We start from the raw sequence: 16,758 nt of genomic DNA on the forward strand, positions 1-16,758 counted from the left end.
ACCCTTTTCTGTAAAATCAAGAGGTTGGCGTGCTGATCTCTAAGTGGGTCTGGATTTGGGAGCCCCGACTCTTCTACTTGCTTCCCACCCTATGACCATTTCCGAGCTGCAAGCCAAGGGCTGGTGGCTTGGGATAATTTTCCAGGACCCCGTGAGCCACAGACCCTCATAACCATCTTCCCTGGAGGCAGCCAGCTGGGCATTATCAGCTGAAGGAGGTGGGATGGAGTGGCCAATGCTACAGGCTGGCAAGGCACACGGCTGGCCTGTCATGGCCTGTGCTTGCTACCAATTCCAGTGGGCCTGGTGGGCAGTAGGGACCCAGGGGAGTGCTGCCCAGCGACAGGGGGTGGAGCTGAGTTCTTGGAGAACCAGGGTTCATTTCAGTGCTTCAGGGCCATGTGCAAGGCAAAAGCACTCCTAAAATGCATGCAGATTCGGGAGCCTTGGCCTCCCTCTTGAATGGAGTCCCTCTGCCTGATAAAGTTAAGAGACTGCTACCCTGGACAACCCAGGAGGGGACGGGGACAGACCAAGTCTCTCCCTGAGCAGGCTGACAGAGAGGGGTGGGGGTGCTTCCTGAAGCCTGGGTGGCCCGGCTCCTGGGAGACCCCAAGGTACCCGGTTCAAGCCCAGAGGTGGGGCTCTCAGGAGACCCTCTCAAAGTAGAGGAGGAGGACAGAGCAGACACCTCTTCCCACCCAGGGCGCAGATAGCCCCGCAGGCTGGCAGGCCAGGGGCCCTTCCTTGGCATGCAAGACACTAATCCCACTTGAAAAACATGTTCTGTTAAAGAAGCCAAAGTTGTTTTTTCTCCTTCCAGAGCTACAGTTTCACCTTTTTCTCCAGGCAGAACCCGCCCAGCGAAATTGCCAAAGGGGTAATCCTGTCCTCATCCCTGTGGATCCGCCAGAGGGGGCTGCTCAGGTTTCTTTCCTTGTGGGACACAAACCCCCACCCACCCTCACCCCTGAAACAAAGGGTTTCTCAGAGGCACTCCTGAGTGCTGGCTCTGGGGTGAAAAGTGAGTCTAAATGTGAGCTAAGTCCCTTCCCTAGAAATGTGCCGAGGGCCACTTTGGAAAGAGTCATGGAGAATAATTCTAAAAACAGTGACGTGTGACAAGGGGTTGTTTCATTACATTTTGATAGACAGCTGAGCACATTGGTCTTGTCACAGGAGAGGAGATCTCTCCAAAGAAGGGTACAAAGAGTTCCCAGAGAAAGGGGAACTCTATCAGGACCAGCAGGGTTCTTGGCATCTATGACAGAAAAGAATTTCAGCACGTGCCAGTCAAAGGCAAGGGCAGGTTTATTTAGGAGCACAGGGTACACGTTCATGGGAAAATGGGACAATCTCCAGAGAGACGCCTTTGGGGATAAAGGAAGGAATACTCATTTAGGGGAGAATGAAGGCCACCTTGAGAGTGGGAGACACATTAGCCCACGGCCCTGAGTGCCCCTGCTGGCCATGAGGGACCCTCAAGATAGTGTAGCTCTCTTTGCTTAATCTATTTACTAGGGGCTTAATTAATAGTACACAGGTAGATTTACAGATTTCCCAGGAATTTGGGAGTAACAGGCCTGGAAGAGACACTGACTTAGAGTGACAGGCCTCAAAAGGTATGCAGAACTTCCAAACTGAAATCTGTTTGCCCCTGTGCATGGTGGAGCATACCTGTATTCCCTCCCAGCAGGTGAGGCTGAGGCAGGAGGATCCCAAGTTCAAGGCCAGCTTTCACAACTTAGTGAGGTTTTAAGCAACTTAGTGAGATCCTGTCTCAAAATAAAAAATAAAAAGGGCTGGGGTTGTGGCTCAATGGTTAAGTGCCCCCTGGGTTCAATCCCTGATATCCCCTCTTCCCCCAAAAAAAGTATAGGATAGGATATGTGTAGGTTGTATGCAAATATGACTCCATTTTATGTAAGCAACTTGAACATCCTTGGATTTTAGTATCTACAGGTGATGCTGGGACTCATCGTCTGAGGATACCAAAGGGACAAGTACATATAAATATGAACTGAAAACATGAGGAGTGAACTTAAATTTTCTGTCATTACAAACCATCTACCTGTAACTTTATTTGTGATGTCATATTCTTTTTCTTTTTGGGGGAGTACCAGGGATTGAACTCAGGGGCACTTGGCCACTGAGACACATTCCCATCCCTATTCTGTATTTATTTAGAGTCAGGGCCTCACTGAGTTGCTTAGTACCTCGCTTTTGCTGAGACTGGCTTTGAACTTGAGATCCTCCTGTCTCAGCCTCCCGAGCTGCTGGGATTACAGGCTTGTGCCACCGCTCCTGGCAATATTCTTTTCTTGAAGGGGTCTCCAGTATGCATAGGACTTCACAAAATCTGCTCTGGCCCTTCTAGAGTCCTTTGGGGGAAATAAAAGACCCCCCTGTGCCGCAGTCTGGCTGGGCACAAATCACAAGCCACTCAAGCAGGAACAAACTTTATTTCCCAACTTCCGCAAACTCCACGCATGCGGCCTTCTCCCGGGACACACCACACACCAACCAGAAATCCCTCCTCCGGAAATCCCTCCTCAGGCACTTCCCCAACCAACACCCCAGGAATCCCTGCGAGAACTCCAAAGTAGGAGAACTCCAAAGTAGCAGGCCGCTGAGGCGGACAGCAGGGGTCTAATATACAATTGAATACACAGCTTAACATAACCATCATCATCTCAATGGCTTGCTGGCATGCGCCATCCCGACTATGCTATGGCCCTCAACACCCCTGCCCCTTGTCCCTCTCCATGCTCACCCCGATGGTCTTTCCTCCTGCCCTAGTGGTAATGGATCAATATATTCCCCTTTGCTTTGTTTATCTTTGTTAATCCACCAAGGTAAGTGGTAGATCCAAGGGAAATGGATAACATAGATATTCATACTTCATATCGTACTTTAAAAATAATCTTGTAATCGCTTCTACCGGGATCAGTTGTTCATGTTATAAGAGATGGACATTCAACAGATGTGATTCAGCTCAGCCAAAGAGAAACCTGAATCAGCCAGAGATTTCATACATTGATAGGCCACCTGAAGAGGCGATGAACTCACAGTCATGGGGTGTGTGCAAACAATGTTGAACATCATCAGCTGCTGAGGAGGACATTCCAAACTGAGGAGGGAGGGATTCCAGGTAACTGATGTGTTAAATGAGACCCTGAGAGTCTCTGGGGGCAGAGGCATGGAACGAGGCCAGCCTAACTTGTGAGAAGGTCTCAAGATTGGGGTTTGAACAGAAAGGGGTTTGGAAATCTGGAATGACTTTGGGGAACATTACATCAGCTCAGTGTCCCCACATTTGGGGCAAGGGGTCCTCACTGGGGTTTTCTGGATTCCATGCCCAGCCCTGGCCCGGGAGAGGCTGATGTGTCTCCCTGTGTTCCTCTGCTCAGAGGTGCAGGGGGAGCCCAGAAGCCCTGCGTCAGTCCCAGATCAGCCCTTGGTCTGCTGGATACAGTGCAAGACACCTCCAGGGGTCTCAGTTTCTCCAGCTGGGACCAGATGGGACGCTCAAGAATAATTTTGTCTCATCACAGGTGATAACACAGATAGTGTGTGTGTGACATCTGAGGCCCCTAATTTCCAATGCCCTAGAATCTGTCAGCTCATCTCCACGGTGGGACAGAGGCTGTTTCCTCATGTGTAATCTGGGAACTGTGGTCCCCATCTTTGAGAACTGTGTAAGGTTTTCTTGTTGGTACCAGGCACCGAACCATTGAGCCACATCGTCATCCCCGTTTTAAAATGTTTTTTTAAATGTCTTAGAGACAGGGTTCCACTAAGTTGCTTAGGGCCTGGCTAAGTTGCTGAAGCTGGTCTTGAACTTGCAATCCTCCTGCCTCAGCCTCCCAAGTCGCTGGGATTACATACCCAGCTTGTGCAAGGTTTTCATTCCATCTCTGGTTCCCTATGATCAACCTGTATTGGTGTCACTTGGAGGGCTTGTGACAGCCAGCAGGGCCTCACCTCCAGGGTTTCTGAGTCTGGGGACACAGGAAGGGACCTGAAATGTGGCCTTTCTAACAAATTCTTAGGTCATGCAATGCTCCTGCTTGGGGACCACACCTTGAGAATCACTGAAAGTGACTTGAACATGAGATGAGTTGGCTGGAGACACCAGCCCCTGAAGCCAACTTCCGTTTCTGCTAAGTGACTGTTCAGAGGCACGTAGCAGGTGCCATGTGCCATCTGACCTGTGAAGGTGAGAGCCAAGCAGCCTTCTCCTCGGAAGCCTTTTCACCGCGGTTGCCATGGCAACAGTCAGAGCAGCCAGGAGATTTGGGGAACAGAACCGTGGGGTCCTTTGCTGTATCAGGGAGAGAGGGTCAAGGTCCTGGCCTAGCTGCATGTGGATGAAAACGTGGAGGAAAGACAAGGAGGAAGGACGTGGGTTTCACAGTCTCCTCTCACCTGGGGACACCCTCCCAATTCCTCCCTAACTCGCCCTGGCTTCTGTGTGCAAACCAGGCAAGGGTTTCAACCCCGATTACATAACAGAGAGGGACAAAGGGAAAGGTGGAGGTGTGGGAGGATTAGGGGAGTAGCAAGGAGCAAAGAAAAGTCCCAGGGCCTTGAGAATCACCAGCCACAAGGACATTCCCGCTTATTAGCCCAGTGAATCCTTGCCCAAACCCAGGGGCCCCCAGGATCCCCAAGGTCACACAGCTGGCTCAGCCTTGGCTTAGCCCAGATAGGAAACCTGATCAACTGTGGCTAAAGGCCCTGTTTATTCTTTCATCTCAGGACTGCCTGTTTGAAACTGTTGAACTTTGGGCACGATTGTGAGAGCCTGGGTGTGTGGGGGTGGCAGGGAGGCAGGTCTGGGGAAGTTATTTGAACACTTCAGGGAGTCAGGGTGGTCATGGGTCTGGGCTTTGTCTTGACAGCCACGGCGCCCTCCTGTGTCTCTGCTCTCAGGCTGGATCCAGCCAGCACCCTGCGCGTGCACACTCGCCCCAGCCCCCAGGTCTGACTTTAAGCAGCGATGCTCAAATTTGAGTGTGGATCAGAGTGAAGTTTATTTAAAATTTCCATCTCTGCCTTGCCTCCAGAGAGTCTGATCTAGTGATTGGAGTAAGGGTGCCGCCTGCTGCAGACACAGGTGGCCTGCTGGTGGCCCCTGGAGTCATCCAGGGGCACTGCTTCCCTTGTACTTCCCCTGGAAGTTCCCAGATTTCAGGAACTTCTGGTTCTGGTCCCACTGCTGCCCATGCCTGGGAACTCCAACAACTTCACCTGGTCCCACAGCACTGTTAAGAGACAGCTCACCTGGCAGTCAGCAGGCCACACTCTGGTTTCGTCACCCTGGCTGCCAGGGCCTTTGCTCTCTGTCTGGGCCCTTTGCAACAGAGGCTGGAGCACAGAAAAAACACCCCATGTGTGGTGAACAGAGTTCAGAGTGCACCAGCCAAAGGAGGCTGCTCCACTTCTCTGCCTTGGTTTCCTCATCTATAAAACAGAGAGGAAACCACATGCCTATCAAAGTGCTTCAGGACGTTCAGGGTCTTCTGAGGCACAAGGGCAGGCACAAGGTTGGGTCAGGGGTTGAGGTCAGGGAGGTGGGTCTCAGACCCCCTCCTTCCTCTCCTGTTTGAAACAGTACTAAGGCTACTCTCCACCTTGCTGTCACTCATTCATCCTTTGGTAATCATCACATGTCTCAGAACCCCAGCAGGAGGGCAGGGACAGAACATCCACTGCCCCATTTTGTTGATGAGAAGACTGATTTCTTATTCAGGTTAGGAGATAAATAGCTTTGGCCAAGGCCAACTATTTGATTAGCAGCTAAAAGGAATTGGGCTCCTGATCTCCAGGTGGAGGTTCTTTTTTCCTGAACTTTGGTAACTGCCTTGTACTTGCCCTGCAGGGTTACCCCCATCCCCCCCCCAGTGCTGTGGATTCAGCTTGCATCCTACAGGAAACCCCAAGGAAAGCGGCCAGGACAGTGCTTAAATCAGTGGCTTGGAGTGCCACTGGTGACACTTCAGACACTGTATCAGATAACTGGTATGACATTTGTGACATTTGCAGTATGTATGTATGTATGTATGTTTCTAGTGTTAGGAGTAGAACCTAGGGCCCTGAGCATGCTAGGTGAGCACTTTACCCCTCAGCTACATTCCCACAAGAAGCAGCCACACCCCTCTGGTATCTGTGGGAAAGGTCAACCCAGCCCCTCCAGGCACCGTGCTGATGAGGTCCTTCTTCACTTGTGAGGACCGATGGCCCCATCTTGGCTCCACTGGGCATAAGCTCCTGCTCAGGCAGAAGCTTGGTAGCATGATTTTGGAGGCCTGAGTCCAAATGGAACAGGAGAGTCAGCCAACTGGAACAGGGTCCCGAAGCTCTTACCCACAGGCGCTGCCTGGTTGGGAAGGTGGAGAGCTGTGCCAGCGTGGGAAATGCTGCCCCTCAAAGGTGAGAGCTGAGCAGACGCTGCCCAGGGGCTAGGGAGGGTGCCCTGGTGAGCCAGCCCCCCAGATCCAGCCACTGGTGAGGACAGTCTCACCAAGGACACAGCGAAGTAGGAAAGGTTGGATGTGCTGGGAGAAATGGTAACCTTGTAAACACCCACCAGTTGGGCACCATCACCTGTCTGAGCCTTTATGCACTCATCTGTCAAATGGGATGCTATGTATCAACTTACAAGAGATGTGCAGTAACAGGGTTTAGCACAGTACTTGGGATCTAGTGAGTGTTGAATAGATGGTCATCAGTGTCCCACCCCCCATAAACAGAAGCACATCCTAAGAACTCAGTAAATATTTGGTTTTATAGAATAAGGAAAAGCTTTGAGGGATCGTGGTGATTATAAGCTACCGATACAGGTAAGCTGGCTTTGTGGGATGCTCCTCCCCCTGGCTGGGCACGGTGGTGCACACCTGTAATCCTAAACTCAAGGCCAGCCTGGGCAATTTAGCAAGATCCTGTCTCAAAATTTTATAGAAGGGCCTGGGGACATGGCTCAGTGGTACAGCACCTGCCTAGCAGGAGCAAGGCCCTGGGTTCTATCCTCTGGCTGCTCAGTCCCTGAAACTTTTTCACTGCTGTAGGCCCCTGAGTTTTCAGGTTCACATTTAGGAGAGTGGGAGCGGCGGGGTACCACTTGCAGCAGAAAAAAAATCTCCACCCTGGTGGCCGGCAGTGCCACTCCTACCATCACATTTTGTCCAGCCAGTCATCCATGCATGGCCACATGTGCACCTACTCTGGGTCAAGCCTCTCTGTCATTGTGTTCTGTGGAGACAGCCCAGGGAACATGCAAACACACAGAGCCCTGGACAAGCTACAAAGTCCTTGTCTTGCAGTCACTCACCTTATGTCCAGCTGTGGCCAATGTCCAGTCCCCCAGCTGGGCTTTCATCCAGGCCTAGACTCTGTAACTCCAGCCCCTCCTGCCTGGGGGGGAGGGGTCCCTGCCCCTTTGGTTCTTTTCACTCAAGCCTAAGCTCCTGAGATCCAGCCTATTTTTCCAGAATCTTCTGTGCTTTCACCTGGCACCTGCTTCCGGCGACTTGCATTTGCTGGGACTCTGAGTGGGGAGGTGTAAAGAGGAGGTGGCTGCTGGGATTCCAATGCTCTGGAAACAATTTAATGGAGGAAATATTCTGGGCTGGACATACTCAGAGGGCCAGACAGTCCCGTGGGAGCCATTACTTCTGGCCAAGAGATCTGAGTGGCTTTCCAGAGGTGGGAGCATGGGCAGGAGATGCAGATGTGAACATGGAAAAGAACCACACTCCAGCTGACTAGGGGTAACAGAACACAGCATTTACAAGGATCTGCCCCGCTTTGGTGGAATGCAGAGATTGTTGATGAAAAGTTAGCTGATCAAGCCAGAAAGACAGGGTGGCACCAGATTTCGAATGTCCTTGCACCCCGGGCTTAGGATCTATTCATTCCACAAGCTTCCATAATGCACCTACCACGAGAAACTTGAATTCAGCAGGCAACCTGCATAGGAGCAGAGAGTTGTCCAAGAGCCTTGGAACAGGTCTCTAGAAAAAGCTTACTAACACCTGATCCATGGATAACTTGAAGATTCATTTATTTTAAACAGTACCCTAAAGAGCGAGCCCCCACCCCCCAAAAGAGCAGGGCTGCACCGGAAGAACGTTGTGGTTCTGGGGGTGGCTGGTTCTTCTGTATGCACCGAGTCCAGCATGATACCAATGTCAACATTGCTTGTTGACTTGACTTCTAGGCCCTAGCTACAAACCAGGGAAAGAAAACATTTAGAATGCAAACCTCATCAAGTTCAATCGTGAAAATGCGAGAGTTCAAGTTGGAAGCAGAGGTGGGGGCAGGGCCAAGAGAAGGACAAAGCAAGGATGCAGCAATGAATTGAGAGACACTGCCAAGGATTTATGGATCAGAAAGGAAAGATCTAAGGCTACTGCTTCAGTTATCAAGATGACCTACAGAGAAACTAAATTAGGTACATAAACAATTATGCTGAAAGCTGTGGGTGAAGGAGGAGCCGAGGGTTAACTGGCCTAACTCATCATTAGCAGGACTCAAGAGGTAACATCTAAAACATCAAGCCTGAAAACACTGATTTATCAGCTTGAAAATAAGGACCAGAAGAGAGTTCAAAACAGGGTAAGAAGTTCTCTTGCCTGACTGGGCACAATGGCGCATGCCTGTAATCTCAGCAGTTTGGGAAGCTGAGGCAGGAGGATCTCAAGTTCAAAGCCAGCCTCAGCAACTTAGTGAGGCCTTAAGCAACTCTGTGAGACCCTGGTCTCTAGATAAAATACAAAAAAAGGGGTGAGGATGTGGTTCAGTGGTTAAGCACCCCTGGGCTCAATCCCCAGTATTAAAAAAAAAAAAAGTTACACTGCCTAGGTGGCAAAAAGGAGGGGTAAGGAAGGGGAACCAAGGAACTGGCAGGAAACAGTTGTCCAGAACTCCCATAGGTATAATTTTGACTTAAGAAACATATATTTTACAGTCACTGTGGGTTTAGGTATTGGGAGCCAGTAAAAGAGTTGGTTCTTGGGCTGATGTCAAGGTTGTTGGGATATTTAAAAATAATTTATATGGGCTGGGGCTGTAGCTCAGCTGCAGAGCGCTTGCCTAGCACTCGTGTGGCACAGGGTTCTATCCTCAGCACCGCATAAAAATAAACAAATAGGGGATGGGGTTGTGGCTCAGAGGTAGAGCGCTCGCCTAGCATGCATGAGGCACTGGGTTTTCCATCCTCAGCACCACAAAAATGTAAAATAAAGATATTGTGTCCACCTAAAACTTAAGAATAAATATTTTTTTTAAAAAAAATAAACAAATAAAATAAAGGAATTGTGTCCATCTACAACTACAAAAAAAAAAAAAAAGGAATTTATAAAGCTGGGATATAGCTCAGTGGTGCAGTACTTGCCTGGTGTGAGCAAGGCTCTAGATTCGATCCCATTCCCAGCAGTTTAAAAAAAAAATCATATGTATTTGACTTACAATAAGTAGAACATTTATTTTTATTTTTTTTTAGAGAGAGGAGAGGGAGAGAGAGAATTTATTTATTTATTTTTAGTTTTTCGGCGGACACAACATCTTTGTTTGTACGTGGTGCTGAGGATCGAACCCGGGCCGCACGCATGCCAGGCGAGCACGCTACCGCTTGAGCCACATCCCCAGCCCTAAGTAGAACATAGTGCACAATTTGAAAGATATGAAGAGTATCCAGTGAAGTTTCTTCACCCTAATCTCTGTTCTCCCAGTTCTCTGGGGATAATCTACTTTCCACTTTTTTTTTTTTAAGAGAGAGAGAGAGAGAGAATTTTGAAATTTATTTTTTAGTTCTCGGCGGCGGGCACAACATCTTTCTTTGTATGTGGTGCTGAGAATCGAACCCCGGGCCGCACGCATGCCAGACGAGCGCGCTACCGCTTGAGCCACATCCCCAGCCCTTTCCACTTTTTTTTTAATTATTAATTTCCAGACATTTTACGCACACACAGGCAAATAAATAGACACAATTTACATTCTTCCTCTACATCTGACCACTATTGCCTGAAAAAACACTAGAGTAGCTTTCTCTATTGACTGTTCTGAACTTTTGCTTTTTTGGTACCAGGGATTGAACCCAGGGGCACTTACCCACTGAGCCACATCCCCAGCCCTTTTTATTTATCTATTTGTATTTTATTTTTTTAAAATATTTTTTAGGGCTGGGGATGTGGCTCAAGCAGTAGCGCGCTCACCTGGCATGCGTGCGGCCCGGGTTCAATCCTCAGCACCACATACAAACAAAGATGTTGTCTCCGCCAAAAACTAAAAAACAAATATTAAAAAAAATTCTCTCTCTCTCTCTCTCTCTCTCTCAAAAAAAAAAATAAATAAATATTTTTTAGTTGTAGTTGTCAATACCTTTATTTTTTTATTTTTTCTGGTGCTGAGGATTGAACCCGGGGCCTTGCTCGCACTAGGCAAGCACTCTACCACTGAGCCACAACCCCGCCCTATCTATTCTATTTTGAGACATGGTTTTGGTAAGTTGCTTGGAGCCTAAGTTGCTGAGGTTGACTTTGAACTCTCGGTCCTCCTACTTCAGCCTCCTGAGCTGCTGGGATTACAGGCGTGCACCATCATGCCTGCATCTAGATCTTTTATCAATTTTATCTCTGAGATGATTTTATATCAGCAGTAAGCCTCCTTGTCTTTTTTACAGTTGGATGATATTCATGTATGGACATAAACACAGTCAATAGCAGGCCTATTGCCACACAGCTCCACCAACTGGGTATGATTAAACTTGGATCTGATCATAGTCATAGGTGAAAAATATTAGCTCAGCCAAGTTTTGTTCATTTGTTTCTTTCTTTCTTTTTTTTGTACCAGAGATTGAACACAGGGCACTTAACCAATGAGACCTATACCCCCAGCCCTTTTTGTATTTTATTTAGTGACAGGGTCTCTCTGAGTTGCTGAGGGCCTAAGTTGCTGAGGCTGACTTTGAACTTGAGATCCTCCTGCCTCAGCCTCACGAGCTGCTGAGATTATAGGTGTGCACCACCATGCTGGCTCAGCCAAGTTTTAATCTTTCATTTTGAGATAGTGTCTTACTAAGTTGTTGAGGCTGAACTGGAATTTTTTAAATTTTTAGTTGTAGATAGGTGCAATACCTTTATTTTATTTATTTATTTTTTATGTGGCGCTGAGGATGGAAACCAGTGCCTCACACATGCTAGGCAAGCGCTCCACTGCTGAGCCACAACCCCAGCCCTGGACTGGAACTTTTGATCCTCTTGCCTCAGGCTCCGGAGTCACTCAGATTCCAAGTGTGTGCCTCTGCTCTCTCTTTATTTGACTCTCCTTTGACTTTGTCACTCTTTGGGCACACATGGTTTTTATTTTTATGTAAGGCAGATTTCTCAATCTTTTTCATTTATGACTCCTAGGGCTTGTATAAAGCCTCTTTGGAGATATGGACACAAATTTCTCCATGGACTTTTGAGATTGTTTTTTCTTTCTCCTTTAAAGAAAACCATTCAAGTATTTAATCCATCCAAAATTTTTGAGTGTAAAAGGTGAGGTGTGTATTCAACCTGTTTTTCCCCCAGCTTCCTAGTGATAGTGTGCTTTGGGGGAGGGAGTGTTAGGGAGGGACAGGAAGGCAGGGCAGTGAGCAAGGCAGGAAAAGAAGTGTCCCTGGCCAGGGAGTGCAGGAGAAACTGGATAGAGTCAGGAGCTGCTGAGATCATCCAGGTGAAAGGTGACCCAGGTAGGCCTGCACCAGAGGGGTGAGGCGATCCTGGGGGTAGGATCCACAGGATTCAATTACTGATTCATGGGGAAAAAGCAAAAGAGGTAAAATGCATGTTTCCTGATATTTCCTCAGTGATGTTGTTCTCTGCAGAAAGAAGAGACCCCTGTCTTTAGGAGTTGTGGATTCACAGAGGCATGGGCAAGGAATCAAAGTTTAAAGAACCAGTTGGTCGGGCGGGGGATGTGGCTCAAGTGGTAGCACGCTTGCCTGGCATGTGTGCGGCCCGGGTTCGATCCTCAGCACCACATACAAACAAAGATGTTGTGTCCGCCGAAAACTAAAAAATAAATATTAAAAATTCTCTCTCTCTCTCTGGACTCTCTTCTTTAAAAAAGAACTAGCTGGTCATTCAGGGAAGATGTCCAACAAGGTGCTAAAAAGGTGGAACACAGTATCAAATATCTGGAGGGTGGGCTTCTCCAGCAGCTCTCTCCAGGGCCTAGTGTAGGAAGCAGAGGAGCTCACTGTTCTGTCCCTTAGTTGGCTGTGGTGTGCCCCACCCTGAAGGTTATTGCATTCACCAAACCTGTTGGAGGGAGAGTCTCAGTGGGGGTGGATCAACCTGGTTTCTGGACACAGCAAGCCCAATATTGGTTATTACTGTGGTAATAAACCCCTCTTTATACAGAACTTAATCATTTTCACAAGTTTTTTTTTTTTTTTTTTTTTTTTTTTTTTTGGTGCTGGGGCTTGAACCCAGGGGCTTGTGCATGCTATACAAGCACTCTACCAACTGAGCTATATCCCCAGCCCATTTTCACAGTATTTGGTTGTCCTGGTTTTTAAAAATGGAGAACAGGTTCTGAGAGAAGAGTTTCTCACTGTTCCAAAAGGAATTCACAAAAGACGCTTTGAAAAATAATCCTAACAGACGCAGTGGCTCACATTTCTAGAGCCCTGAACTGGTGTGCGTGGTCCTGGGTTCGAATCTGCCTTAGCTAAATCCTAAAGGAACTTGTACAACGCTGCCCCCAGGGTGGGAACCAGGCACAGGGGGCTTCTCACTCCCAGCAAAACCAGACAGATTCCGAACTGTCTGCGCCCTCCCCGCCGCTGGGATTCAGCCCTCGCCTAGGGTCCCGTCAATCCCCGCCCCCAGGCCGGACAGCATTCAAATCCTAGCCCTGCGCGGTCAGGCTTGAGGCACCCGCACCCGCGGTTCTCGCAGCCTCGCCATTTTCAGGTGAGGAAACGGAGCGCCGTGGAAGAGGAGATACCGCGATCACAGTGAGCGGCGGCCCGCAGCAGGAGGCCACAGAAAGCGGCGCTCAGCCACCGCCCCGCAGCGACCCACGAAAGGGTGGACCGCAGGCCGGGGGCACGTCAGGGTCAAGCGCGGGAAGCCACGGCTACTGCCATCCGCCCCGGAACTGTGTGCCTGGCTCGGGGGCGGGGCCGCCGGTCGAGGCCCGGGGGCGTGGCCAGTCTGGGCCCTACCAAGAGCTCAGACGCGCAGGGGGGGAAGTGGGAGGAGGATCCGCCTCGGTAGCGCGCGAGCCGCTCTGTTGAGCGGAGCCTCGGCCGCGGCGGCCACGCCCCCACCCCCACGGCTGCACGGGCGGTGGTAGCGTCTCAGTGGTGCGGCCTGCGTCCTGCCCCGGTGCCGGGGAGAGCTGCCGGGCCGCCCGCGGTGAGTGCACTGTGTTGCGGGCGTGGGGTGGGCGAGGTCCGGGCCTCGGGGGTTCCGGGTTGCCGGACACCTCTGCCCGCTGAGGCCGCCCGGCCCTCGGCGCTGGGTGGACTCGCGAATCGGGTCGTGGCGCTTTTCGCCCGACGCTCGCGCAGAAGGCGCGGCTCCCACCTCGGCCCTCTCCCGGCTGACCCTTCCCCTCGGGCTGACCTCTCGCCGCGGCTTCCACAGCCCGGGCCGAGAGCGCCCTGGCTGTCGGCCGAGGCTCGGGTCTCGGCGTCTGCGGACTCGCGCTCCAGTCAGTCCCGCGCTGCCCTCGGGCTGAGCCGCGTTCCCTCTCCAAGCCTCAGTTTCCCCTTCTGTACGGCGGGGCTCGGGAGGCAGCGGGCTCTGCGGTCCTTCACGTGCGAGGCGCTTGGCGAGCGTGGATGGGCTCCTAATCAGACCTGCAGCATCAGGTGGCCACGGTGCGGGGCGCCTGGGCAGCGCCCGCCGAGCATCCCTGGGACAGTACCGTCCCGGGCACCTGCCCGGCGGCCGCTGCGACACACCTTTGCCCGACCCTGCCGGGAGCCCTGACACCCGTAACTCGCGGGAGCAGCAGTGTTGATCAGAGGTCGAGGTCTGTTGAGCGGCCGCGGGTGGGGGCTTTCAGGCACCGACTTCGACCTTTGGCTTTTCATTTCTGAAGGCGAGTCACCGTTGTGTGAGCTAATGACCAGTCCTGAGCAGTTTGGGGCCCTTTCATGGAAGGCGACTGCTTCTTGTCTTGGACCCATAAAGCTGCAGCCTTCTTCCTGAGCCTGGCCAAGCTAGAGAAGAGGAAACACAAGCACAAAAGGGAGACCTTTCTGGCCTGGGTGGTCCTGGGTTTGAGACGTGGCCCCCTTGACGGGTTACCGAACTTGATTGAGCTTCTTCTGGCACAGGCTGCTGCCCCCACAGGGTTGAGGTTTTGAGATCAAGACGGGTTCCAGAGAGTGGTATTGAGAACTGTAATGTTCTTTGTAAGTGGAGCAGCTATCTAAGCCCTGGGATCTGGTGTCCTCACCATATAGTGCTGTAATTCCTTTGGCCTGTTTGTGGAGAAGGCGTTGGGTCATTAGCTACATACAAACCCTGTGGTCATAGAGTGGTGGTGGAGAAACAGTCCAGAAGGCCAGGTTAGCAAATCAGAGCATCCAGAGTGGTCCACTTTCCTCTAAGGAGTTCTTATTTTCCTTTTGAGAGAATGGTTCTTGACTTTTGTACCCTCTTTTGTGGGAAATAGTTTCATTAAGCAGATAGCTTAATTATTGTCAAAAGTGGCCAGAAAACAGGCCCACATTTGAGAGTATGGAATATTAGTTTCCAGTTGTGGTGTTAAGTGGTCTAAACTCCAAAATTCTTCATTCATAGTACTTGATTTTTTTTTTTTTTAATAATGTGATGCTGGGCATTGAACCGAGGGCCTTGTGCATGTGAGGCAAGCACTCTACCAACTGAGCTATATCCCTACCCTCTCTCACCCATAGTACTTGAAAAAAATAATAGGTAGGAGCCAGATGCAGTGGAGCATACCTGTAATCCCAGCAACTCAGGAGGCTGAGGCAGGAGGATTGCAAGTTTGAGGCCAGCGTTAGCAAGTTAGCAAAACCCTATCTCGAAATAAAAAATAAAAGGACTGAGATGTAGCTCAGTGTAAAACACCCGTGGTTCAATCACCAGTACCTAATAATAATCATAATAATAATGGGTAGGTTTGGAATGAAACAAATCCCAGAGATGTACTTGGCACCCTGGAAATCACTGGATTGACTGCAACCTGTGTGAGTAAGTCAGGTGAATAGGAGTTTATAAACAGCCACAGGGGTGTCTGTTGCCTGACAAACCTGAAATTTTAGGACCTGCTCTTGGCTCCAGGTTGATGCTCCCTTAACCTCTTGAAAATCAGGATCCGGGTTAGGTAAGTCTGTATATACTTAGGGGATAAAATATTTGAAACAGGAACTGCTTGACAAGTCTAGAACATCTGCTCGTTAAACCCAGGGAACATTTCAAGTTACAAGGAATTTAACTCTTAAGAAACTTTTTCTTGGGCTGGGGATGTGGCTCAAGCGGTAACGCGCTCGCCTGGCATGCGTGCAGCCCGGGTTCGATCCTCAGCACCACATACAAAAAAACATGTTGTATCTGCCGAAAACTAAAAATAATTAAATAAATATTAAAAAAATTCTCTCTAAAAAAAAAAAAAAAAGAAACTTTTTCTTCTGGTGGAAGCTCCTGTAGTTACAGGGTCTTTCATGGTTCCAAAGAGGCCTTCCTTGTGCTTAGGAAGAGCACTGAGCACACACACATATATCCGCACATGCTTAGAATGTATTTATGTAACATATTGTACTGGGCACTGTTAGAGGCTTCAGGATACTGCAGTGAACAAGAGACGGATTTCTCATAGATCTGTCCTTCTGGGGTGAGGGGAAGAAACCACGTATGATTAGGCAAATGGTGATAATTGCCAGGGCAAAAAATAACATAGGAATGCGTGCATCAGAGTAAATGTGGTAACGATAAATGTCACTAGATAGTGCCAAAGTCCCTCCCAAAATGGCTTGTTGTGTTCCCATCTCCAAGGACTCAGCATTTTTAAATTCAGAATTTCAAGGCCACTTGCAAAGCCAGGCTTTGAATAGGAGTTTATACAGCCACAGGGGTGTCTGTTGCCTGTCAGGCTGCTGACAGCAGAGATATTTGTGTGTCAGGGAAAATCACGCCTGAGAACGCACCAAGTGTGTGTTGTTTGTGTGCATGTGCACACATGTGCACAAACATACATCAGAATTGTAAGTTCTTCAGCTGAGCCCAGTGTGTCTGTGCTCCTCTGTCCCCTCCAGTGCCGGTGAGGCCATCCCAGAGGCTGGCTCACTGGCTCAAGGCCGAAAGGGTGAAGCCTAGGCTTCCTGGGGGCAGGCTGCTTCCAAAGACTCTTTCCTTTTGCACTTGTTCCTTTTCTGACTAGGTTATTTTTTTCCAGAGGAGAAATCTCTTAATAACATGATGCCTGTCACTCTCAGTTCCACAAAACATAGTGGTTTATGCTGTCTCACGTCTCCCTGGGTATTTTCTTACAGTACGAGAAACATAAATGAATGAGTGTCTTCTAGAGAAACAGAACATGCTAGTTCTTTTATTTTTACAGACTAGAGAACAAAATTTGTTTTCTGTGTAGTTCTGTTACCTGTCATTTGACAGAAATTTAGACTTGCTAGGCAAGTAGGGGAGCAGCGTGGGGCCAGGGTAATTCATGTGCCCTTCAAGGCCGCTGGCCATGCCAAGCCTTGGTTTCTTCATCAGTCAGGTTGGTGAA

At 49.6% G+C, this 16,758-nt stretch overlaps 1 protein-coding gene across 2 annotated transcripts in view; it reads left to right on the forward strand.

Annotated features, from left to right (window-relative positions):
• The first annotated feature begins 13,280 nt into the window (after positions 1-13,280).
• Positions 13,281-16,758, forward strand: part of LOC124078100 (NADPH--cytochrome P450 reductase) — a 46,830-nt gene continuing 43,352 nt past the window's right edge. Inside the window, exon 1 of one of the 2 annotated variants that reach the window (XM_058572226.1) lies at positions 13,281-13,412. The gene's annotated coding sequence lies outside the window, so the exon portion shown is untranslated. Of the gene's footprint in view, positions 13,413-13,867; positions 14,035-16,758 lie in introns of those variants that run through there. The other variant, XM_046422737.2, reaches the window with a different exon arrangement.

Source organism: Marmota monax, unplaced genomic scaffold, assembly GCF_021218885.2.
Source record: "Marmota monax isolate L192 unplaced genomic scaffold, Marmota_monax_Labrador192_F-V1.1 WCK01_AAM20220418_F8-fsc00237, whole genome shotgun sequence".
In the NCBI taxonomy this organism is placed as follows: domain Eukaryota; kingdom Metazoa; phylum Chordata; class Mammalia; order Rodentia; family Sciuridae; genus Marmota; species Marmota monax.